Genomic DNA, 24,221 nt, shown 5'->3' with positions numbered 1-24,221 from the left:
TGCACGGAGTTGGACATGACTGAAGTGACTTAGCAGCAGCAGCATTAAAAACATCAATCAATTAGAATCCAAAAAGTATATCTGAGAGGAAAAATAGTGGGAAAAACTATGTAATTATACATTTTCTAAGTTGTTATATCTTATCATTACAAAGAAGTCCTTACGGATATAAATAAAATTATTTATGTAAGAAAAACAATTCCAATCAAAATATACTTTTAAAATATCTTAATATACCATTGCCAAAGGCTTTTTGTAGAAAAATTTATATTGTAAATTTTGATCTATTTTACATATTTAAGCATCACATGTTTTCTATCTCAAAATGAATTAATAAATCTCTCCAGATGTGCTCACTGGTGTTTATGCAGTTATATTACAACAATATGGATTTTATTTCTTTTATGAAATGAGCCATTAACTTTTGCTGTAAGTTACATAATGGAATAATTATTGTCATTCACTTTAGAACTATCACATTTGACATCTTTCCAGTTTTGAGAAAAAGCATACATATGTATTTCAAATTTTAAATGGTGAAATATTTGTGTCTGTCTAGTAAAAGACAAAATTCTAAACTAGCTTGTTAAATGGCAGGAGTTAAGAACATAGCCTCTGAAGACAGGATACTTAAGTTTAACAAAGAAACCTCAAAACTTACTAGAAGTGTGGTCTTGAGCAAATTACTTAATTCTCTGTGCAAGTTATCTTATATGTAAATAAGTTTTTGAGAATTATACATTAATACTATAAACAAAATCTAACAAAGTAAAGCCAAAAATCAGATTAGGTAACATATAGTAATAATAAGGCAATTTTCAAAATATAGTTCACAGAGTCTGCTCATTTTATTTGTATTATCTGCCTGCTTGGTCCCTGAAGGTAACTGACTTTGAAAGTGAGAAGTGGTAGGGAGTTGTTTTCATAAAATTAAAGATATCATTGATCCTCCCATTTCTTTTGTTTCTCTTTGAACAGCCAAGCAAGGTTGAGTCTATTTTGAGTCTAGCAAAGATGAAGGATAGGCACTAGAGATTAGATGCACACAGTGGTGAATCCGTCTCTCAATAAATCAGTCTCTCCTTTGGCTTATTAGTCACCATATTATCTTTAAAGATAACATAAAGTTATCCTTGTTACTTCAAAAACTATTATCAAAATGAAAGTGAAATAATAATCCCATCAATTTGACTTTATATTTCTGTAAACACAAAACAATGATATCACGTTTACTTTGTTAAAAATTACCACCAAAAACCAAATGCGAATGCCTTTTTCCATCTTGCCATTGCATAGCATGACACTTGCAAAAGAATTATTTTGTGTGTATATTTCATATATAATATATAAGATATCAAACATCTAATTAGAAAATCATGGGTATGTATTTATAAGCCATAACATATAAATAAATTTAAATCTACAGTAAAACATATTTTTTCACCAAACTAGACAGTCAAGTAATGTTATATTTATTTGTTTACGAATTATGCTATTTTTCCCTAAGTTATCAGTTTAAATTAAACTAATGCTAGTTTGTTTAAAGATGTCAGAATATTGGCATTTCTAGCTCAATGTCTTCTATAACGCAGTCGAAAGAAACTAAAAGAAAAAAAGTAGAAGAAAATTTATCTTTTATGAAACTTTGAACTTTGGAGCAAATCAACACAGGATGTTAGGAAGGACATTTGAGGCACACAACAGCATTGATTCGAAGTGGATTTCAATGCTGTGAGGGACCACAGCAATACTTCATTTGAAATATGAGGCCTGGGATGCAGGCAGGCTTTTGAAAGTCTGTCCAAACACTTGGTGATGTTGCAGAATGCTAAGAAAAGTAGGGCTGGGAATAAAATGAACTACAGAGAGACATGCCATCCTTGCCAGAAGTATATCGTTATAAGGCAGGATGCAGGGAACATGCTGGGTGACAGTCTACTCTGGAGCTGCTGATTATGTCAGCTCAAAGAAGTAAATTACTTCTTTTAAATTACTACTCCCAAAATAAATAAATAACCTGGGATAAGTGAGATTTCTCTGGGCGCCAGAAAGCTTTTCTTATATGTCTAATGGGACTGAAGGCTGTAAGAAAACAGTGTATCATCTCCCTGACGGAAGACGTGATATTTTTCCAAAGAAGCATCAACATCTCAAATTGTAGATGCATTCAGCCACAGCTTGCTTCTCTGTTGTGTCATTAATACTTTTCTGGACTGGTAAGAACATCCTCTATTCAAAGCTACTAATAACTTGAAAGAATCATCACGGTATCCCACTGTAGATAGGGCATAGATTTTACTACAACAACATACTTATAGGGGTTGAGAGTGTGTATTCTTCAGAAACACTTGCAAAATTTGAGTCAATAAGGTAGAAAGTTAAAATAATTGGCTAATGACGAGGAAACATCAGTTTTCATTCTAAACCCAAAGAAGGGCAATGCCAAAGAAAGTTCAGTCTACCGTATAGTTGCTCTCATCTCACACGCTAGCAAAGTAAAGTTCAAAACCCTTCAAGCGAGACTTGAATAGTATATGAACCAAGAACTTGCAGATGTACAGGCTGGATTTAGAAAAGGGAGAAGAACCAGGGATAAAATTGCCAGCATCTATTGGATCATAGAGAAAGAGGGGGAATTCCAGAAAAACAACTACTTCTGCTTCATTGACTGCACTTAAGCCTTTGACTGTGTGGATCACAACAAACTGTGGAAAATTCTTAAAGAGATGGGACTACCAGACCATCTTACCTCCTGAGAAACCTGTATGCAGATCAAGAAGCAACACTTAGGACTGGACATGGAACAATGGACTGGTTCCAAGTTGGGAAAGGAGTACGTCAAGGCTGCATATAGTCACCCTGCTTATTTAACTTCTATACAGAGTATATCATGCAAAATGCTGGTCTGGATAAAGCACCGCTGGAATCAAGATTACTGGGAGAAACATCAACAACCTCAGATAAGCAGATGATACCTCTCTAATGGCAGAAAAAACTAAACAGCCTCTTGATGATGGTGAAAGAGGAGAGTGAAAAAGCTGGCTTAAAACTCTGCATTCAAAAAACTTTAGATCATATCACCTGGGCCCATTACTTCATGGCAAATAGAAGGGGAAAAAGTGAAAACAGTGACAGATTTTATTTTGGGAGGCTCCAAAATCACTGCAAGTGGTGACTGCAGCCTTGAAATTAAATACTCCTTGGAAGAAAAGCTATGACAAACCTAAACAGCCTATTAAAAGGCAGCTGCCTCATTGCTGACAAAGGTCTGTATAGTCAAAGTTATGGTTTTTTCCAGTAGTCATGTATGGATGTGAGAGATGGACCATAACGAAGGCTGAGCACCAAAGACTTCATGGTTTCAAATTGTCATACTGGTGAAGACTCTTGAGAGTCCCATAGACAACAAGGAGATCAAACCAGTCAATCCTAAAGGAAATCAGTCCTGAATATTAATTGGAAGGACTGATGCTGAAGCTGAGGCTCCAATACTATGCCCACCTGATGCAAAGAGCTAACTCATTGGAAAAGACCCTGATGCTGGATAAAATAGAAGGCAAAAGGAGAAGGGGATGACAAAGGATAAGGTTGTTGGATGCCATCACTGACTCAATGGACATGAGTTTAAGCACTCTCTGGAGATAGTGAAGGACAGGGAAGCCTGGTGTGCTGTAGTCCATGGAATCCCAAAGAGTCAGACACAACCTAACAATTGAACAACAAAGTGTCAAGTTTTGTTCCCCTGCAGTGGAAAGTTGGGAACCATTAAATGGTTTTATGTGAGAAGATGAAATGCTCATAGTTGAATTTAAACATCATACTTACACAGTGGGGTGATCAAAAGAATTCTGAATGGCTAAAGTCTAGACAAATTATGATGACAGCCTAAATTATTAGAATTGGATATACAGAATGAAAGATGATTAATGTGCAAGATTTCAGAAATATTTCAAAATTAAAAGCAGGAAATGTGATGATTGATTTGTAATAGAGAAATGAAAAGAGCTCTGTATGTATAAGAATTTTGGTAAGGCCAGAACTGGGAACTGGTTATTTCCATTAGACTACAAAACAAAGATACAAGCCCCACATGAATACCAGTAGGGATGTGTTCATTTTTTTGCTAATGCACAATGCAGATTTTGGTAACCCTTAAAACTTCTTCCTACCTCATGCCAATTACACGGGCCCTACTCATTGACCTTGAGAGCCAGTGAATAGTCAATAAAAATGTTGGTCAAATGATCCTGAACAACTCCTAAGCACTTGTTTTGTAGGGCAGGTGGGAGAAGGTAGATTAGTCGTGTTATCCTTATTTCATACTTAGTACACAAATTAGTCACTAATTGTTGGAAAAAGACATCTAAGATGGGACATCTGTACAGAGTTTTTGTTGGAGAGTCTTGCTGAATACCTCCAGTGATAGGAAAGTCTATGTTTCTCACAGTTGCACATTTCACTTTGGGATAATTGTAATTAAAAAAGTATTTTTATTACATTCAATACTGTAATTGTTCTCTGCTTATACAGTTGCTACCAAATCAGTCTGAACTCACAGGGCCACATAAGATGAATTGTTTTTCTTCTTCCACATGGCACTATTCCCAAATATGGAGGCAGTTTTTACATTTGTCCTCTATAGCTAGTCATCTCTTGTATAGGTTTCAGTCACTCCCATCCTAGGACTGAGTATTTAGGCAAAATAATTCCACTTCCTTCTGCTTTCCTCTGAAAATAAAATGTGCAAAACCCTAGATTTACATACTTTGCAGCCAACCCTCCCATTGTCTTCTGTGGATGAAAGAAATTTTTGGCTCTTTCCTGTGTTACTACAATGTCACTTGCTGGCTGTTAAGCCTGCTTATACACGAGCAAGTGCAACTTTCAGATAAGGGCTATAAGAAGAGCGTGAGTGTGAGCCCTGAACAATTTGCTTTTCCTGGGATCTTCAGTATAGCACACTCAGATGCTCTTGGCAGTTGTGCAGCGAAGGGTAAATCTTCATGTTATTCTCCTCCTCTTCATATTGCATCAAGGAGAATGCTGCACATAAATACTCTCCCCTTTCCCAAGTCAGACACCCAAATCACATGGATGCAGCTAGAATGGATGGCTAAAATGGTAACAAGATGACTTGCAGTAAATCGTTTGTTTTTTGCACATTTTTTTTTTACCCTACATGCAGATCACAAAGCAAATGAAAGAAGGGGATAGATAGGCATGAACATTGACACTAGTGTTTGAGTAGCCAGGTCAACAGGTATTAATTACAGAAGACTAAATCAGAATGGAAGATAGGGCTTGACTGTGTCAGTATATAAATTTCTTGATTCTTTTTTTTTTTTAGTTTGGTTTGGGCCCCTATTTTATTTTTTTGTCACTTCAGTAAAATCTTGCTAGAACCAAGTACAAATAAAACATCAAAAGTGAAATACATAATTGCTACTGAAGCTTTAAGATTAAGCAATACAAAACAATTGAAAAAATACAGCATACATATATTTGTCTTGGACTGAAGATTCAGGGGTAGTGACTGTTTATTGGAAATCACTTCATAGACTTGTGATTCTAATCTGTGTTTTGTTATCTTTTCTTTCTTGTGTCTTTTTATTTTTCTAGCTCTAATTAATTTTTTTCTTCTAAATGCCAAGCCTATTTATATATAGTGTTAATTCTGTGTAGCATGCTGACATTGTGTCCAATAATAGTCTGCATTCTCAGCTTACTACCAGACTATTTATGCCTGTCACAAATTTGAGAGGAAAAAGAAAATGTATTTTCAAAGAGAATGGCCATAGACAATGATACAGTTCAGTTCAGTTCAGTCACTCAGTCTTGTCCAAATCTTTGTGACCCCATGGATTGCAGCATGCCAGGCCTCCCTGTCTATCAGCAACTCCCAGAGACTACCCAAACTCATGTCCATTGAGTCGGTAATGCCATCTAACCGTCTTATCATCTTTCATCCCCTTCTCCTCCTGCCCTCAATCTTTCCCAGCATTAGGTCTTTTCAAATGAGTTAGCTCTTCACATCAGGTGTCCAAAGTATTGGAGTTTCAGCCTCAACATCAGTCCTTCCAATGAATATTTGGGACTAATCTCCTTTAGGATGGACTGCTTGGACCTCCTTGCAGTCCAGGGGACTCTCAAGAGTCTTCTCCAACACCATAGTTCAAAGGAATAAATTCTTTGATTCTCAGCTTTCTTCATAGTCCAACTCTCACATCCATACATGACCACATAGCCTTGACTAGATAGACCTTTGTTGGCAAAGTAATGTCTCTGCTTTTTAATATGCTATCTAGATTGGTCATAACTTTCCTTCCAAGGAGTAAGTGTCTTTTAATTTCATGGCTGAAATCACCATCTGCAGTGATTTTGGAACCTAACGAAATAAAAGTCTGACACTGTTTCCACTGTTTCCCCATCTATTTTCCATGAAGTGATGGGACCGGATGCCATGATCTTCATTTTCTGAATGTTGAGCTTTAAGCCAACTTTTTCACTCTCCTCTTTTCGCTTTCATCAAGAGGCTTTTTAGTTCCTCTTCACTTTCTGCCATAAGGGTGGTGTCATCTGCATATCTGAGGTTACTGATATTTCTCCCTGCAGTCTTGATTCCAGCTTGTGCTTCTTCTAGCCCTGCATTTCTCATGACGTACTCTGCATATAAATTAAATAAGCAGGGTGACAATACACAGCCTTGACCTACTCCTTTTCTGATTTGGAATCAGTTTGTTGTTCCATGTCTAGTTCTAACTGTTGCTTCCTGACTTGCATATAGGTTTCTCAAGAGGCAGGTCAGGTGGTCTGGTATTCCCATCTCTTGAAGAATTTTCCACAGTTTATTGTGATCTACACAGTCAAAGGCTTTGGCATAGTCAATTAAGCAGAAATAGATGTTTTTCTGGAATTCTCTTGCTTTTTCCATGATCTGGCAGATGTTGGCAATTTGACCTCTGGTTCCTCTGCCTTTTCTAACACCAGCTTGAACATCTGGAAGTTCATGGTTCACATATCGCTGAAGCCTGGCTTGGAGAATTTTGAGCATTACTTTACTAGCATGTGAGATGAGTGCAATTGTACAGTAGTTTGAGCATTCTTTGGCAATACCTTTCTTCTCATATATTTGATACTTGAAAAAATTACTATAGTGTACCTCAAGTATCTCATTTGTTTAATGGTCCTTTTCTTTTCAAATTAGTTCTTTGCCTAATTATAAGATGCAGAACTGTAGTCACTCACCTTTCTTTAAAATGCAGATTATCAGGGGTTTCTTGGATACCCAGGGCATTGGAATTAGGCTGTAGTGTTGGGGAACCTTTAGCTCAAGAGGAACATTTGTTGCCATCCTTGTGTTCAAATATTTCTGGAAATTTCAGGTTCCAAAGCAAGCAGAAGCATACTGTGTCCAGTTTACCTAATTAGCAGAATACCTGCTAGCTTGGTCTATTAACAGTCTGTCAGCACTTTCCTTAAAGTAGCTTTCACAGAAATTAAAACATATATATTACTTGGCTGTTTCCAATTTCCCTGGTGCTAATATTTGGCATTTTGGTATGCTATTACAGTTGTTTCTTGAGAGAGTATTAAGGAATAGTTATGTAGACAGCTTCAAAAAGTAAATAAGGACATATAACTTGAATATTTAATTGTGTGTGTGTGTATCTTTAGTCATTCTCTTTTTCTCTTTTTTCCACAAAAAATAATGTGTACATAAACTTTCACTAATTTGGTCCATTGAAACTTTAAAATCAAATGACTCATTCATTTTAGGAGGCGGACGCTATACCAAACAATTATTAAAAGCAGGCTCCCTGGTGGAAGACAAACCTGGATTCAAATCCAGTTCATTACACCCCTGTGGCCTGGGACTGGTTACATTCTGAACCTCTGGTTCTTCTGGAAAATGTGAATTGTAATAGCACCATAGTGTTGCTGAGGTAATTGTATCGATCTAGATCTAAGGACTTAGTTTGGCTCCTAAGAGCTGAGTCAATACTGTTTTCTGTGTTCAGGTCTATTGACCTCTGAGCGCAAGCACGGTGTCCATTTTAAAATGTGTGGCTTTGCACATTCGTCGCTCGGTCACATCCAATTCTTTGTGAGCCCATGGATTGTGGCCACCAGGCTGCTCTGTCCATGGAATTTTCTAGGCAATAATACTGGAGTAGGTTGCTATTCCCTTCTCCCGAGGATTTTCCTGACCTAGGGATCAAACCTGGGTCTTTGGCATTGCATGCAAGTTCTTTACTGTCTGAGCCAGTTAATAAAGCATAACTGGAATTATAATATTTGATTTTCAAAACAAGAAAACATCAGACCTTTATAACAATTCATTTTATTGGTGTTTACAATCTATATTAATGTACTTTTTTTTTCAATTATACATGACAGAAAGTCCAACCAACAAGGTCTTAGGTTAAAAATTCTCAGCTAAACAAATCAGGAGATTTATTGTTAATGGTATTTGTGCAGCAGGTCAGTGATACCATCAGAATTTTCCAACTGTATGTTTCACCATATTAGAATTTGAACCTCTGCTCTTCTATTTTGTAATCTCATGCCAGATGACTTCTACAGACATCATCATGTTCATGCTCAAAGAAGAAAAAGTGATTTAATGTGCAGGGTACCAATCACTTCTCTTACTCTTCTCCTATGAAAGGTTTTCATAAGACTTTTGCTGGTGTTTCATTGGCCATATTTGTGTCTGATATTTCTTCCAACGTGCAAGGTAGTTGGGAAAGCAAGTATTTCATAGGGCATTGTGCTCCCAACAGTTTTATTATGGTTATGTTATCAGGAAACAAATGAAGAAATGAGAATCAGATGAACACTTGCGTAGATGCTGTAGTAGTCATGAGAAACAATAGTGTTTTGTTAGACTTCCATACACTCATTTTATACTTTAGCCTTTGTTGTATTAAATTACATATGAATACATGGTACTATTAACTGTTTTCTTACCCAGCGCCTTTGCAGTTTTAATTCAGTTCTGGGAGAAGGGGTTATGTATTCTACAGTTTGGGTTTTTATGAGATGTGTGTGTATGGTTTGTGCTTCTCTTTTGCCTCAGCAAAGGAAAAAAGAAAACAGATGGACCAAAAGCCTCATGAGGAATTGTTTCCCAACTTATTTCTTTCTATACCTTCCCATGCTCATTGTGACTTTCTCTGTTTCATGAATATGCTAAGTTCATTGTCACTCAAGGGCCTTTGCAGCTGTTCCTTCAGTCTGAGATGTTTCCCTGCATCTTCCGATATTATTTAATGCATTTAGCCCCCAGTAAATTCAAACACGGGGCTTCCCAGTTGGCGCTAGTAGTAAAGAACCTGTCTGCCAATGCAAGAGACGTAAGAAACGGGGGTGTTCGATCCCTGGGTGGGAAAGACCCCCTGGTTGAAGGCGCAGCAACCCACTGCAGTATTCTTGCCTGGAGAATCCCACGGACAGAGAAGCCTGGCGAGATTTGGTCCATAGGGTCCCAAAGACTTGAACAGGCCTGAAGTGACTTAGCACGCACACATGCAAATTCAAGCACATTGCTTTACATTTCTACCTTTAATCACTAAGGTTTGTTTTATTTTAAATTGGTAAAATAAATTAACAAATTTATAGGGAGATAAAGTTATGAGGACTTGAAGTGTAGCCACTAATTATATGAGTAAAAAAGAAAATTCCTACTGAATAAAAAATCATGGACAACTAATAGCATTGTTTTTCCAAAGGATAAGTGCCTAACCAATACATCACAATCCCAGGGAAGTTCTGGAAATTATTTTCTCTGATGAAAACATAGATTGCTTTCAACTTGATGAAATAAAGATAAATGTAATTATATACTCTAAACATTTCACTAATTGCAAATCACTCACACGGAGACAAACAAAAATCAGTACCATTTTGGGTATGTGGCTTATGCTATTATCTAAGTTTCTCTAATTAAGTTATTGAGCTCCTTTTATGTTTTATTTTATCTCAAGATACTGTTTTGAGTTTAATTGCTTCAATTATTTTGCCTTTTTTTATTTTAGCCAAAATATCAAACTACACACACACACACACATATATATATATATAAATTTTAATCTCATGCTTTCCCCCTTAAGAACCTTGCTATTCAAGGTGGGTATGTAGTACCGATGGCCCCCACCACCAAGCATTTTAAAGAGACAAGCTGGTTGGAGGAAACAATTCTAACAAACCATCCGTCTTCATTCCATCATTGTTCAATGGACTGCCTTTGAACTGCCTTTCTCCACTTGCTATGCCAACCCTTTTCGCCTTTGAGAATTCATTGTGGGCTATGCCAGCTTCCCTCTGCACAAATGCCATGCCTCACTTATCTTCTCTAGTATGACTTTTATTTCTGTAACCTAATTCTTATCTTAATGCCAGATTCATGTTTACCACTGAAACAGAAATGATCTGCTGTTTAGTTTGCTGAAGAGCATCTTCAATTCAACATTCCCAAAGCTGCTCTTCTCTTGTCTTTACAAGCCTAGACACCTACCCACTTTCTACATTTCTGTCGACTGCACATATATTTACATGTTTATCCTTGTATGGAACCTGCTAGTTGTAACTATTCATCCCTTTATTTCACGTGGTTGCAAATTGTTTCTTGCTAACATCATCCTTCAATATCATCTAATTAGCACTACTAAAAAATTTTTTTCCCTAGATTAAAAATCTAATTTTTCAGCCTCCCCAGTTTATTTGTCTCCCTGATCCTTTCTTTCTCCCCCTCCCCTTCTCCCTCCTTTCCTTCCCTCCATCTCCACCTCTTCCTTCTCCTCCTCCTTCCCTTTGTTGTTCTTCTATCTCTCATATGTGTGTGTGTGTGTGTTAGTCACTCAGTCGTGTCCAGCTCTTTGCAATTTCATGGACTATAGCCCACCAGGCTCCTCTGTCCTTGGAATTCGCTGCAAGAATACTTGAGGTGGTAGCCATTCCCCTCTCCAGGGGATCTTCCTGATCCAGGGATTGAACCTGAGTCTCCTGCATTGCAGGCAGATTCTTTACTGTCTGAGTCATCAGGGAAGCCCATATACATATTTTATGTATATGTGTGTATATATATATATTATACATATATATATAGTAAATTCAGAGCATTAGTTATAAAATAATTCAGCCTACTCTGGTGTGTGTAGCCAGTATCATCCAATAATTTACATGAACAGCCTTTAAACATACTGTGAAACTAAGACAAGAGTTAGATTACATATGTACTGTGCCTAGTTGATCAGTCATGTCCAACTCTTTGTGACCCCATGGACTGTAGCCCGCCAGTCTCCTCCATCCATGGGGATTCTCCAAGCAAGAACACTGGAATGGGTTGCCATGCTCTTCTCCAGGGGATCTTCCCAACCCAGGGATCAAACCCAGATCTCCCACATTGCAGGCGGGTTCATTACTGTCAGAGCCACAGTGATAATTTATATGGGCATATATGCTCAACCTGAGATGGGAGGTGACTTCCAGAAGCTAAAGCATAAGTGGAATTGCAATCCTCTGTGAGTAAATGCACCACGGTGAAGGAGCCAGATAAGAAAGTGTGAGAGTCCACAGTGGGGGCTCTGGGCCAGAATCTAGTAATAATCCTGCGAACAATGTAGATACTAGAAATTGAAACTATAAGGGCACTATGAATAAATTAAAATGACTGCTTTCAAATTGTCCTACCCTGCTAAGTCAGCTGAGCAAGAAATATCCTGCAAGATATGATTATTTGTTAATGGATCCCTCCAAATATTTTCCAACCAACCAGTGAGGAATTAATTTGTGCTCATCATTAGGGTTTCAAATGTGTTTCCCTTCGTGTCACTAATCTCTTATAATATTGATATAACCCAGCATAAAGCCTGAAAAGCTACTTAAAATTTGAGGAAATGTAAAATACTGGAAGAACATGCATAATTAAATATAGGTTTCCCCCACTGTCTGAAGGTACAGCATTTTATGAAAACTTTTGTAAGCTGGAATGGTCTAGAGGGCAGAAGCAATTATAAAGTAACTGCTTGATAAAAGATGCACAAAATAAATTGTAATAAAGTACAGATGCTCAGAGACATAGATTAAAGCTCTGGTGACATGATACTGATATGCTGAGTATAGTTCCTGAGAAGGAGCTTGGCGATGCCACTTATTTATGGGGTATGCCCTGCTTCTATAAGAGCTCCCGGCAAAACAAATACTGAATGTGGTTTACTTGCTTTGTACCTTTACTAAGCCAAAACCCTCTTCAAATTTCTTTTGGTTAATGAAAACAAGTACTAATCTAGGTCTTGTATAAAAGCAAAGTGGCATGAAGCAAAGTTTCAAAAAGCAGAGGACACCTGTCCTTGACATATTCTTCTTTCTTATAAAACTTTCCTTAATAAGGAAAATTGATTTCCATTCTTTCAACCTTCACCAAGGAATAGTGACTGGTGGATGGCCAGACTGAGTCTTTCCAGTGTGATCTGTCCTATAAGCTGTAAAGTGCCTGGCTAAGTAGGTCACATTGCCCCCAGGATCGCAAAGAGTCCATTAAGGGTAGTATGGATCTCAGCTAACTTTTTAAATTCTCTTCAAAAAATAGCTTCTCTTGAAGAGGGTGATCTCTATAAGTGTTGGCTCCATCTGACCTCACTTGGAGCATCTCCTGAGTCTGGTTAAGACTTCTGAATGGATGGGTGTGATTACGATTTTGCCTTAATGGAGCCCATGTGATTATTTAATTTCCAATTTCAAATGGTCTAATGTAAAGGACCCTCAATCTGAATCTTCAGTCATGTTCTCTTTTTCATAAATTTCTCTTCACTGAAGTACTGTTTGTAAGTGTTAGTGATCTTTTTCTCTTCAAGAGAAATTTGAAAGAGAACCCAAGTCTGGGTTCAGAGAGTCACTGTAATATTTTGGCTCCTTTTGGGAGACTATAAAGGTTTTCTTTTTTGCTCTGAGTAACTATAAGTTGTTGGTATTATGTCCAGAGGAGGAATAGTGAGAGAAAAGCCGCTAGGTTTGCAGGAAGCAGGGCATTCAGTCATTTGTTTTGGAACTTTCCACGTTTTACAAACTGTTTACACGTCCAAGTGAAGATGCCAGTAGTCACTTCCCTACAAAAGTTGAATTCTGGGAACAATTCCTATGTGTATTAAGAGCCTTCAGCATAGCTACGGCATTTACAGCCATGAAGTAAGCTGAGGTTTTTATAAAGAGTGAGAGAGAAGTCTTTTAACCGGTATGGGCCATTCCTAATGCCTTCTAACCCCTGAGGTTGGGCACGTGAGAAGGAAATAGAGCAGAGGGTGGAAAATAATGCACATTGAGGCAGGAGGGAAAACAAAAGTGGGTAGATCCTGGAAGAAAGTTTTGAGATGAAAAGAAGATGGTATTGTATACAGGAAATTTGCTAAAAGTAGATCTGAAGTATTTTCATCACACACACTCAGAGCTAACTATGTGAGGTGATGATGTGTTAATCATCTTGGTTGTGGTGTCATTTCACAGTGTATATGTTTCTCAAATCATCATACTATACACTTTAAATATACATAATTCTGTTTGTCAAGTACTCCTTAATAAATCTTGGGAAAATGCATCGTATGCCCCTCGTGGCGGAGGCTTTCCCTGGTGGCTCAGTCAAGTAAAGAATCCACAGTCAATGCAGGAGACCACCTGCAATCCAATACTCAGGTTGGATCCCTGGGTGGGGAAGATCCCCCGGAGAAGGAAATGGCAGCCCACTCCAGTATTCCTGCCTGGGAAATCCCAGGGACAGAGGAGCCTGGTGGGCTACAATCCATGGGGTCGAAAGAGTCGGACACGACTTAGCAACTAAAGCACCATCACCATTTCTAACTATCATTAAAGGAGGCATAAACAAATAAAAACAAACTCCCGTGTAATTTCACTGTATTGAAAGACGAAAACTTGTGAAAAATAAAAGATGCTTATGATTCATTTAAACACGAAGTTGTTTTATTGTGAAGTGGCAATTAAACACAGAAAGGAAGTTTCATTTTGGCCTCCTCCTTTCAATTTCACACTGATATAATTAAGACCTTGAGCTGAGTTGTGCCAACAGGGACTTTTGTTAGGGGTTAAGACAAAATCAGTCTTTTGTTAAGTATAAGCATGTGGGTAGACTTATAATTATGCATGATTTCATTACTTCAAGCACCTTAAAAAACTAACAAGGGACTTTGGAGACAGCTGTCTGTGTATGTTCTGACACAGTGATATCAATATGCAGTGCTTCTATTTGAAAGTGTTTTGCATAACTAGAGGGTCGAGGATTTTGTGGGCTATGTGGGAAATGAACTTCAAGTGATTGCCAGGTGACATTTAACATTCAGGGTCTAGAGAGCATAATCCTTTAAATTGCAGGTACTTAAGAAGCTGTTATAAAAATCAAGAGCATGAAAATTGTTAAAAATATTAGGTTTCTACCCATTGTGCTTTGAGATTCAGGAGAAATGTGTGCAGAGTTAAGAGATAGCATTGCCGAGTCTCTGTGCTGCAAAGGAAACCTCAAGAGGAAGCAAATGTGTGGCCTGAAATGCCAGAGAGAGTGACAGTGCTTGAAATGTAGTGACAAACCGATCTGTCCACTGGGGTTTGCTGTTTCTAAGTGATGTTTTCCCCGGTGACTTGTCCAAAATGCTGTGCTCTGTTTCTTACCAAGCCCTGGGACACACTTAGAAAACTCACCCTTTTTGAGTACTTCCCAGATCTTGCTCACTACTCTGTGAGGATTTTCCCAAACCGTTCTCCTAGTTAAAGATTATCCTAGTTTTACAAATGAGGGTTTGCCCCCTGTGCAAAGTCATTCAGATTTGAGCAAAGTTCTATTGGGCCTGAAAGTCCTTGTTTATTCCTTTAGGAAATGAAGACACATTTAATAACTGACTTGCCATAATTGTTTAAAAGTTTTATTATTCTTTAAATGTAAACAGGTAAAATTTGAAATGAGTAAGATACATCTGTTGATACCTTGGTCCTAACATTGTCCTAACTTTCTAGGAAAGATATGTTGTAACTATTGATAGACTATTAAATAGTATCTAATCAAATACCCCCATTATATTACTTTTCGATTGCTTTGCAGTATGTTATCAGAAACGTAGAGGCTTAACTAGATAAAAAGCTCTCGTGGCCAATTACAGTAAATGAAGAATGAACAAACTGATAATCCATTTAGAGGTAAGGCAGAGGCTGGTTAGTTAGGCCTACATGGGACATTGTCTCGGTTTGCTATTACTCCTATGACAAAATCACCACAAATTTAGTGGCTTAAAACAGTACACATTTACCTACAGTCTGACACATGTGTTACTGGCTAAAATCAAGGTGTTGGCAGGGCTTTGTTCCTTAGTGGAGGCTCTGAGGAAGAATCTGTGTCCAAGTTTGTTCCAGCTCCTGGGCTAATGGAGTTGCATGCTGCTGTAGGACTGGGTTCTTTCCTTGTTGAGTGTTGGTTAATTGTTATGCCAGTTGCTGCCTTCAGTCCTTTGCTTGTGGCTCCTGTGATTGGATTGAGTCCACCTGCCAATCCAAGATACCCCCCCCAATCTTTAATATGTCTAACCATACTAGAACTGTGAAGTCCACATTACTGTGTAATGATCCTCAAGTTCTGGGGTTAGAGTGTGCAGAGCTGGGGGCAAGGCATGGGAAAAGAGCCTGCTGTGTGTTCCACAGACATGATGAATGATAATTGGATTTTTTTTTTCTTAGCGTAATGGTAAACTAATGGAGTTGTCTGATTTGATCTATATTCTTGAAAAGATGGGTTTCCCTGGTGGCTCAGCTGGTAAAGAATCTGCCTGCAATGCAGGAGACCTGGATTCGATTCCTGGGTTGGGAAGATCCCCTGGAGAAGGGAAAGGCTACCCACTCCAGTGTTCTGGCCTCAAGAATCCATGGACTGTACAGTCCATGGGGTCTCAAAAGAGTCAGAAACAACTGAGCTATTTTCACTTCACTTGAAAAGGATAATGATATATGAGAAAAAAAATGAGAATAAAAGAAAAATAAGACTATTTAGAAAGCTCTTGCAATCATCAGAGATAATAGAGATATAATTTTCAGGGATGGTGGAAATGATTAAAATGATTCAATTTTGGACATATTTTGAAGGGAAACCTGACAGGACAAATGAGATTATTAGCAAAGGTGGAAGCAAGGTGAATTCTAAATTTTGGACCTAGCAATTGAGGAAATTGAGGTGTGATTTTAGAACAAGGATTTTTAATCTCTTTTGTTCCATAAATCATTTTGGCAGTGATTGAAGCCAATGGAAATTGGCTCAGAGTCATTCTTTTGAATACATAAAATAAGATGCATGGGATAGAAAAGAACCAATTTATTGAAATATAGTTATCAAAATATGATTAAAATATTTGTGATATTGTAATATATGTGCTTTTCCATTTTCATATTATGCAGTGTGGTAGGTAGGAAGGATCCAGAATGATCCCAAGATTCCTGGCCCCTGATGCCTTCTCCCTGAGCCTGCACAGAACATCTAAATACAATGAATGTCATCCCTGTGAGCAGGTTACATTGAATAGCAAAGGTGAAGAGAAATTTTGTGTAGGTATAATTAGGTCAATAACCAGTTCATTTTGAGAAACCAAAAGGAGGATTAACCAGGGTGGGCTTGACCTAATCAGTAGACTATTTGAAAGATCTAATCTCAGAGATTGAAAGCAGCAGAGTCGTTCTCTCCTGCTGACCTTGGATCACTGTGCATTCTACAACTGCGTGAAAATGAATTCTGGAAACAGCCTTGCAAGCTTGGAACCAAATCCTGCACCTCAGATGAGATTACGAGTCCTGTCCAGTTGCAGTCCTGTGAGATGAATTTAGACCTGAGACCCAGTTAAACTATGCCTGGATACCTGGATACCAGGTGGTTTTAAACCACTAAGTTTGTGGTTTAAAGTATGCAGCAGTAGAAAACAAGTACTCATGAAGGATCTAGTGATGGGTCTGATAATTTCTGTGATTTCAAAGTACTAATGAGCATGAATTGCAGACTACTTAGATTATCTGCCACCACCGAGATGTGATGTGAAGGTGATTTTTTCTGCCATGACAGCATCACAGGAAATGCTACTGTGATTACTTGCTAATATTCATAATGGAAGGAAATACTAAATTTTAGCTATAGGTCAGCAAAAATAAAGGTAAATTTTTTACTCAACCAAGTTCACTGATACTCTCAATTCTTTCTGGATTGCTTGGGGAGGGAGTGTGGACGCAGATGATCCCGGCTTACAGAGTTTCTTTGTCAGTAAGAATGTGTACTGGGTCTTTTTAGAAATCCTTTATACAGACTATCAATACCAAAACAGAAAATGCAGCCACTGTAATCTTCAGTTTCTCAGAAACATTCATTTAAACAAAGTGTCCTTTCAGTTAATGTATTTTATTGCTATTGGATGCTATGAGGGGAACAGTTTGGTAACATTTCTAAACTCTACTCTTTTTAATTAGACTTCTTTCAAAAATCACTTGGGCATCTTATGATAAAAGACATAAAATAATTCTGCTTCAATAAAGACCTGGACTGTAAACTGCTTCCTCTGTTTGAGAGATGAGATCTATCTCTCCCGACACTGAAAATTTCTATCTTCTTATCTCTTAAAGTAATGAAGTGCATTGTCTGCATGGATGCCTGTCACAAACTGCTCAGTAATCTTACTCTGGCAAAGACACTGAAGCCATATCTTTAGAAAGAAGAGATGGTTAACCCTGAGACAATACTGACTTTAGCCAGCAAGTTACATGTATAGCGATGTTTTAAAACACAGAAAGAAATACAGATATATTTGGCATCATTCTTTCACATTTTCTGATACTGAATGCACTAGTGATCTAAAAATGTGTTTCTGCCTTGTTTCTGTGCTCACCGAATCTGCAGGCAATAATGAAATATTAACTCACAGGAGATTTGCAGCTGGAACTCCTTTGCTTCAGTGCTGTGTGATTACTAATTGGGAGATAAATCCAGCGTTGGCATAGGAAGTTGAATAAAACTTCATGAGGATTGTGCCAACTTAGAAACCCATCTGCCTCTGGCACCTTTTTGAAACAATTATCGTTCTTGTTAGACTCTGTGGGTCTGCTCCATGGGCTGCAGGCAGATGCCTGGATCACATGTCACCTTGCACGGCTGGGGCTGCTGAGTCAGCAGGTACTGTGCGTTCCACTCCTGTCTCCTCCTCAGCACAGCTGTAGTTTCCGGGACATTGGAGTCGAGTGCTGTTACAACTACTGAGCTCAGTTTTCCTTTGTGTTGAAAGTCCATCTTGTTATAAATATCCATCAAACTCTATTTCTTGGGCTCATAAGACGTAGGTTTACATTTCCCAAAGATTCATTATTTAGCTATTGCATTTTAAACTAATTCTTTCACAGATATGAAATTTAGGCATCTGTGAACCTAAGTAAAAGACATTTATCAATTCATTATATAGTTTTTTTTTAATTTTCTTTAAGATTGGTTAAGAAAGCGAATAGTAATACTTAAAAGAGAAACATACCTAAACTTAAGCATGTGCCAGAAAAGGAAGATGAGACAGCCTATGCCTAAGGGAAGACCTCAACCCATGGTACCCCCTCCTTTCTTTTTACTCTCCACAGTAACTTTGGCACTTTTCTCACAATCAGCAGATGCAGTTTATAGTAAACCAAACCAGTGCCCACAGACAAGTAATTTAAAAGACTCTAGTAACATCTAATCAATGATCACCAAAAATGTCTAGGAAAAAAGAATAAAAATGATCAGTATATAAGCACCAAACCAAATTAATCAAAAACTAAAACACACACACACACACACACACACACACACACAGAATTAACTAAATGAATACGAGGATTTTAAAATTAGCACAGTTCTTAGATTCAGAAATGTGGGAAGATATCATATCCATAAAACAAAAAAGTTTCCCATTAAAAATCAACATTTGTAGATCATAGGATTTACTTATACAATTCTTTTTCAAAAAGTACCTAAGGAGATATTTTATAAACCTATGCTTGAACATCTAGATTTTAAAATAAATAGGTACTCTTTAAAGGAGCCCACCTTGGTGCTCTGTGATGACCTATATGGGGTAGGGGGAGATTTGGGGGGGAGAGGCTCATGAGAGAGGAAATATGTGTGTGTGTGTGTATATGTGTGTGTGTGTATATATATACTTACAGCTGATTCACATTGTTGTACAGCAGAAACCATCACAACATTGTAAATCAATTATTCTCCAATTAAATAAATAATGAAATAGTGCCATTTAAAAGTGTCTAAGTTGCAGAAAGAATTTAACTAGAATATAGATTTATAAATAGAATATCCAGACTAAAATTTCTACCAGCAATCAGCAAAGGAAAAATGAAATCTCAACATAGCTCTATAAATTTCTAGAGAAATACTGAGACAACTAAGAAAATAAAATATCTGAATAAATAATTTAAAATTTTTTCAATTTTCCGATTATGATAAAAGATCCAAATTTTCTAAGTAGTGATATTAACAGCACACAGAAACACTGCTTGGGTACCTGTAAGCAACCCCCTCAATCCTCTAGTTTTTATTTTATAGGAAAGAATATAAGGAAAAATATCAGAAAATGTAGGAAACTGTCCTCAAAAGTTTGGAAATCAACACTCTTTTAATGTTCTTACTATTATATAGATGATGAAGGACTGCTCCAGCTATAACACACAAAGCAAAACACAACCATCTTTCTATTGAAAACGTTGGAGAAGGAAAGCATGATGGAAGATGCACTGACCTTTACTTGTGATTTTATTTTTCTAGTTTTTACTCCATTATTCACTTACTCTGTGGCTTCCCTGGTGACTCAGATGGTAAAAAATCCACCTGCAGTGCGAGAGACCTGGGTATGATCTCTCCGTTGGAAAGATCCCCTGGAGGAGGGCATGGCAACCCACTCCAGTATTCTTGCCTGGAGAATCCCCATGGACCGAGGAGCCTGGCAGGCTACCGTCTGTGTGTTTGCAGAGTCAGACATGACTGAGTGACTAAGCATGGAACACAGCACGTGGCTTTCTACAAGACACTTAACATTTTCAGCCCGTTTTCTTGCCAGATTTTTTTTGTGAGTACACAATGAGAAAACATAGAGAACCATAGTTTAATATAAGATATATATATATATATGTATATATATAATAACATTAATGTTGTCCATGAGATCTCCTAACTTTTTAGCTGCTTATGCAAAATAGACATTATCTTAGTCAAATCCCTCAAATAATATACTCTTGAACACAGCCATACCTCTCTTCATTGTGCTTCACCTTGCTGCACTTCACAGATATTGCATTTTTTACAAATTGAAGGTCTGTGATAACCTTATGTCAAAATGACACCTTGTGTCATTTTTTCCAACAGCTTTTAGTGACTTCTTGTCTCTGTGTCATTTTTCAGTAGTGCTTTCAATATTTCAAACATTTTCATTATCATTATTTTTATTATGGTGATCTGTAATCAGTGATCTTTGATGTTACTATTATTATTGTTTTGGAGCACCAGGAAATGTGCCTGTAAAGGTTGACAAACTTACTAGAGGCTAAAACTCATTTATCATTTGAAAAATACTTAAGAATTATGCTAAATCAACTCTGCTCTGTAAATAGAATAACAAAGCCTGATGACAACAGACAGATGGACACTTGGAATGCAGTGATGGGTTTGAGAAAGCTGTTGTATTAACATTTGTTTACAGCATGGTTTACTGAATATTTTAAGCCTTCTTTTGAGAAATACTGCTCAGAAAAGAAGTTCTTTCAAAACATCACTGTTCATTGACATTGCAGGTTGATATTCAAGATCTCTGATGGAGATATACAAGGAGGTTAATGTTGTTTTCATGCTTAGTAACAGTCTGATTCATTCTGAAGCTCATGGATCAAGGAGTCATTTCAAATTTCAAGTCTTATTTTTTAAGAGATATATTTCCTAAGGCTATAGATACCATAAATAGTGATTCCTCAAATGGATCTTGGAAAAGTCAATCAAAAACCTTCTGGAATGTATTCACGATTCTAGATGACATTAAGAACATTCCTGATTCAGGGAAAGAGATCAGAATCTCAGCATTCACAGGAGTTTTGAAGACATTGGTTCCAACTGTCATGGATGACTGCAGATGTTTTAGATCTAGCAGGAGAACTGGAATTAGAAGTGGAACCTGAAGATGTGAATGAATTGCTGCAATCTCTTGAAAAAACTTCAAAGGATAAGAAGTTGGTTGTGGGTTATGAAGGACCAGAGCAAGTGGCTTCTTGAGGTGAAATGAAACTTACTTCTCGTGAAGAAGTCGTTAAGATGCTGAAATGATGACAAAGGATTTAGAGTATTACATAGATTTAGTTGATAAAGCAGTGGCAGAGTTTGAGAGGACTGACTCCCATTTTGAAAGGGCCCTACTGTGGATAAAATACTTGCTGTTGTTTAGTCACTCAGTCATGTCCAACTCTTTTGCAACAGCATGGATGGTAACTTGCCGGGCTCTTCTGTCCATGGGACTTCCCAGGCAAGAATACTGGGCTGGGTTGCCATTTCCTTCTCCAGGGGATCTTCCTGACTCAGGGATCAAAACCACATCTCCTTCATTGCAGACAGATTCTTTACCACTGAGCTACTTGGAAGCCCAAACATTATACTCCAATTGAAAAAACAAAAATGCCACCAAACAGCATTCATGCCTCAGAGAAATCGTTCCTGAAAGGAAGAGTCAATCAATGCGCCAGACCCATGATTATCTTACTTTAAGAAATTGCCACAGCCGTAGGAACCTTCAGCGCCACCACCCTTACTGTTCAGAAGTCACCAGGATTGAGGCAAAACCATCTACCAGCAAAAATATTAGTACTCACTGAAGGCTTCCATTATGTTTAGTTATATTTTTAAGCATAAAGTATTTTTAAATTAAGATATGTACTTTTTAAAGATATAATTGATTAATTTAAGATATAATCTATTGCACACTTGATAGATTCCAGTATAGTGTAAATATAACCTTTATATGTACTGGGAAATCAAAAAATTATGTGACTCAATTAATTTTATTATTTGATTTATTGCTGTGGTCTAGAACTGGACCCTCAATATCTCTGAGGTATGCCTGTCTATAAACTTAAACATTCAATATGAATTATGCTATTTTAAAGGAATTAGATTATTTACTCTGTAGAATAGAGGTTAGGATGGGGAGTTTGTATGTTCAAAGAGCTGGTTTTCATTCCTAAGATTTCTGACTTGAGGTCCAGATTTCTAAGAACATTTAACTACCCACAACCCAAGGACCTGGGCAAACAGCAAGTGGTAAATAGGCTTAGTCAAAAATATAGAACATACCCTCTAAGCAGACAGATGTGTCCTTGGAATTCAACGGTGGCCTTAAGAAGGCTGCTATTTGTGTTGGCTGAACAGAATTTGCTTCTTAACAATCCACGTACCTTAAAACTCAAGTCTTCTGACTCTTTTCAGGACAATAAATCCTCAAATGCAAAAACTCAAAGAATGAAGAGGATTCATAGGATGGATACCTTTTTCCCTAAGAGTTTATAAATCAACTTTACAGGATGAGAACTATAAAGCAGCAAAACTGACGACAACTAATATCAGTGTCAGGATAGCAAGCATAGTATTGAGTACTATAGGAGACAAATACATGTGGCCTTTAAAGAGTTCATAGTGCACATCTGATTTACTCACTACAGGAAAACTGCTGTGGTTTTCTCAGCTTTTCAGTCAATAGTTTCAATGCTGGTACTTACATGGAATTTACTGCTTAAAAATAATAGCAACTCAACTCTAATACTTAAGCATAAAAAGAGAATTAGTTGGCATTTCACTGGTGGTCCAGTAATTAAGAATCCACCTGCCAGCACAAGGGACACAAGTTTGATCCCTAGTCTGGGAAGATTCCACATGCCAAGGAGCACCTAAGCCTGTGCACCACAGCTGCTGAGCCCATGCCCCCCAGAGCCTGTGTCCACAGCAAGAGAAGCCACTGCAATGAGAGGCCCCCATGTTGAAACCAGCCCCTAGTGGCTGCAACTAGAGAAAGCCCACACGCAGCAAGAAAACCCAGCACAGTAAAAAACGAATAAGTAGATAAATAATAATGAAGAAAGGGAAAGGGGGATTAATTAGTCTCATTGCGGAGTCCAGAATAAGTCTGCTGGGCTTCAGTCATGGCTGGTTGCAGGAACTCCAAGAATGGCATCAGGATTTGATGGGTGTTATCTTTTCCCTTATAGTTTTGTTCTCAAGTTGTTTGTCTCCATGTGGAGAAAAGTGACATGAAAGGAAATAGATACATATACACAAACTGGCAACACATGCAGAAAGAGAATATCCCTTTTTGAAAAACATTGAGTCGTACTAAAGAAAGATTGTGCTCATGTACCTATCCCTGAATTAATTACTGTAGTCAGACATGTGGAATCCTCCGACTGATCTGCCTTCTGTGTGACAGAAAGTCACACAAGAGTGACTTCTCTAAATAAATAAAGTAACACGGTTTTCCTCAGAAGGAAAATAGACGTGGGGCAGCAAAACCGTAGATGTCAATTATACAGCCGATCCCCTGCTCTCTTATTAGCTCAGCTTCTCTCATGGGATACGAAATGTACAAAAAGTGGAGGCAAGGGTTAAGTATGACTGCACAACTGGAACTTGAGCATACATAGCATTTTCCTGGATAGTTAAATATTAATAATGTCCAGTTTTCCCACCATAGGTTTCAAAATGCTATTCAAAATATGTAGGCAAACGAGTTTTTCATGAAATTATTTTCCCTTTAAGCAAAACGTCTGGGTCAAGTACCTAGTGAAATAGAATCTCATTACCGCGCTGCTGGCAGGCAGCAAGGTGCAGCACTAGAATTTGAAATCAGAACCGAGTTCAACTCTGACTAGGATAGTAGTTTCCTTGTGACCTTGGAAAAAATGTTCTTTTTGACTTCAGCTCTCTTGTTAGTAGAATGAGCGCATTAGGACAAGCGACACTTGTGCCCAGGCTTATCCAGAAACAAAGTAAGCAGTTGGTTTCCTCCACATGTCCAACATTCCTCTCTTCCAAATTATCAATTATTCTTGTGCCCAGATGTTTTCAGTTGTACTCAAGTATACCTTATTACTCGGTACTTTTCATCCTATCCCTGGAATTAAAAAATAGTAATAAT

The 24,221-nt window shown here is 37.7% G+C and overlaps 1 protein-coding gene across 1 annotated transcript in view; it reads left to right on the top strand.

The window, feature by feature from the left end:
- LUZP2 (leucine zipper protein 2) overlaps window positions 1-24,221 on the top strand; it is a 533,028-nt gene that overhangs the window by 144,937 nt on the left and 363,870 nt on the right. The window lies entirely within an intron of this gene.

The sequence above is a fragment of the Ovis canadensis genome, chromosome 21, assembly GCF_042477335.2.
Source record: "Ovis canadensis isolate MfBH-ARS-UI-01 breed Bighorn chromosome 21, ARS-UI_OviCan_v2, whole genome shotgun sequence".
NCBI lineage: Eukaryota > Metazoa > Chordata > Mammalia > Artiodactyla > Bovidae > Ovis > Ovis canadensis.
Note: the sequence above shows the minus strand (reverse complement) of the source record. Positions and strands in the feature narration are given on the sequence as shown.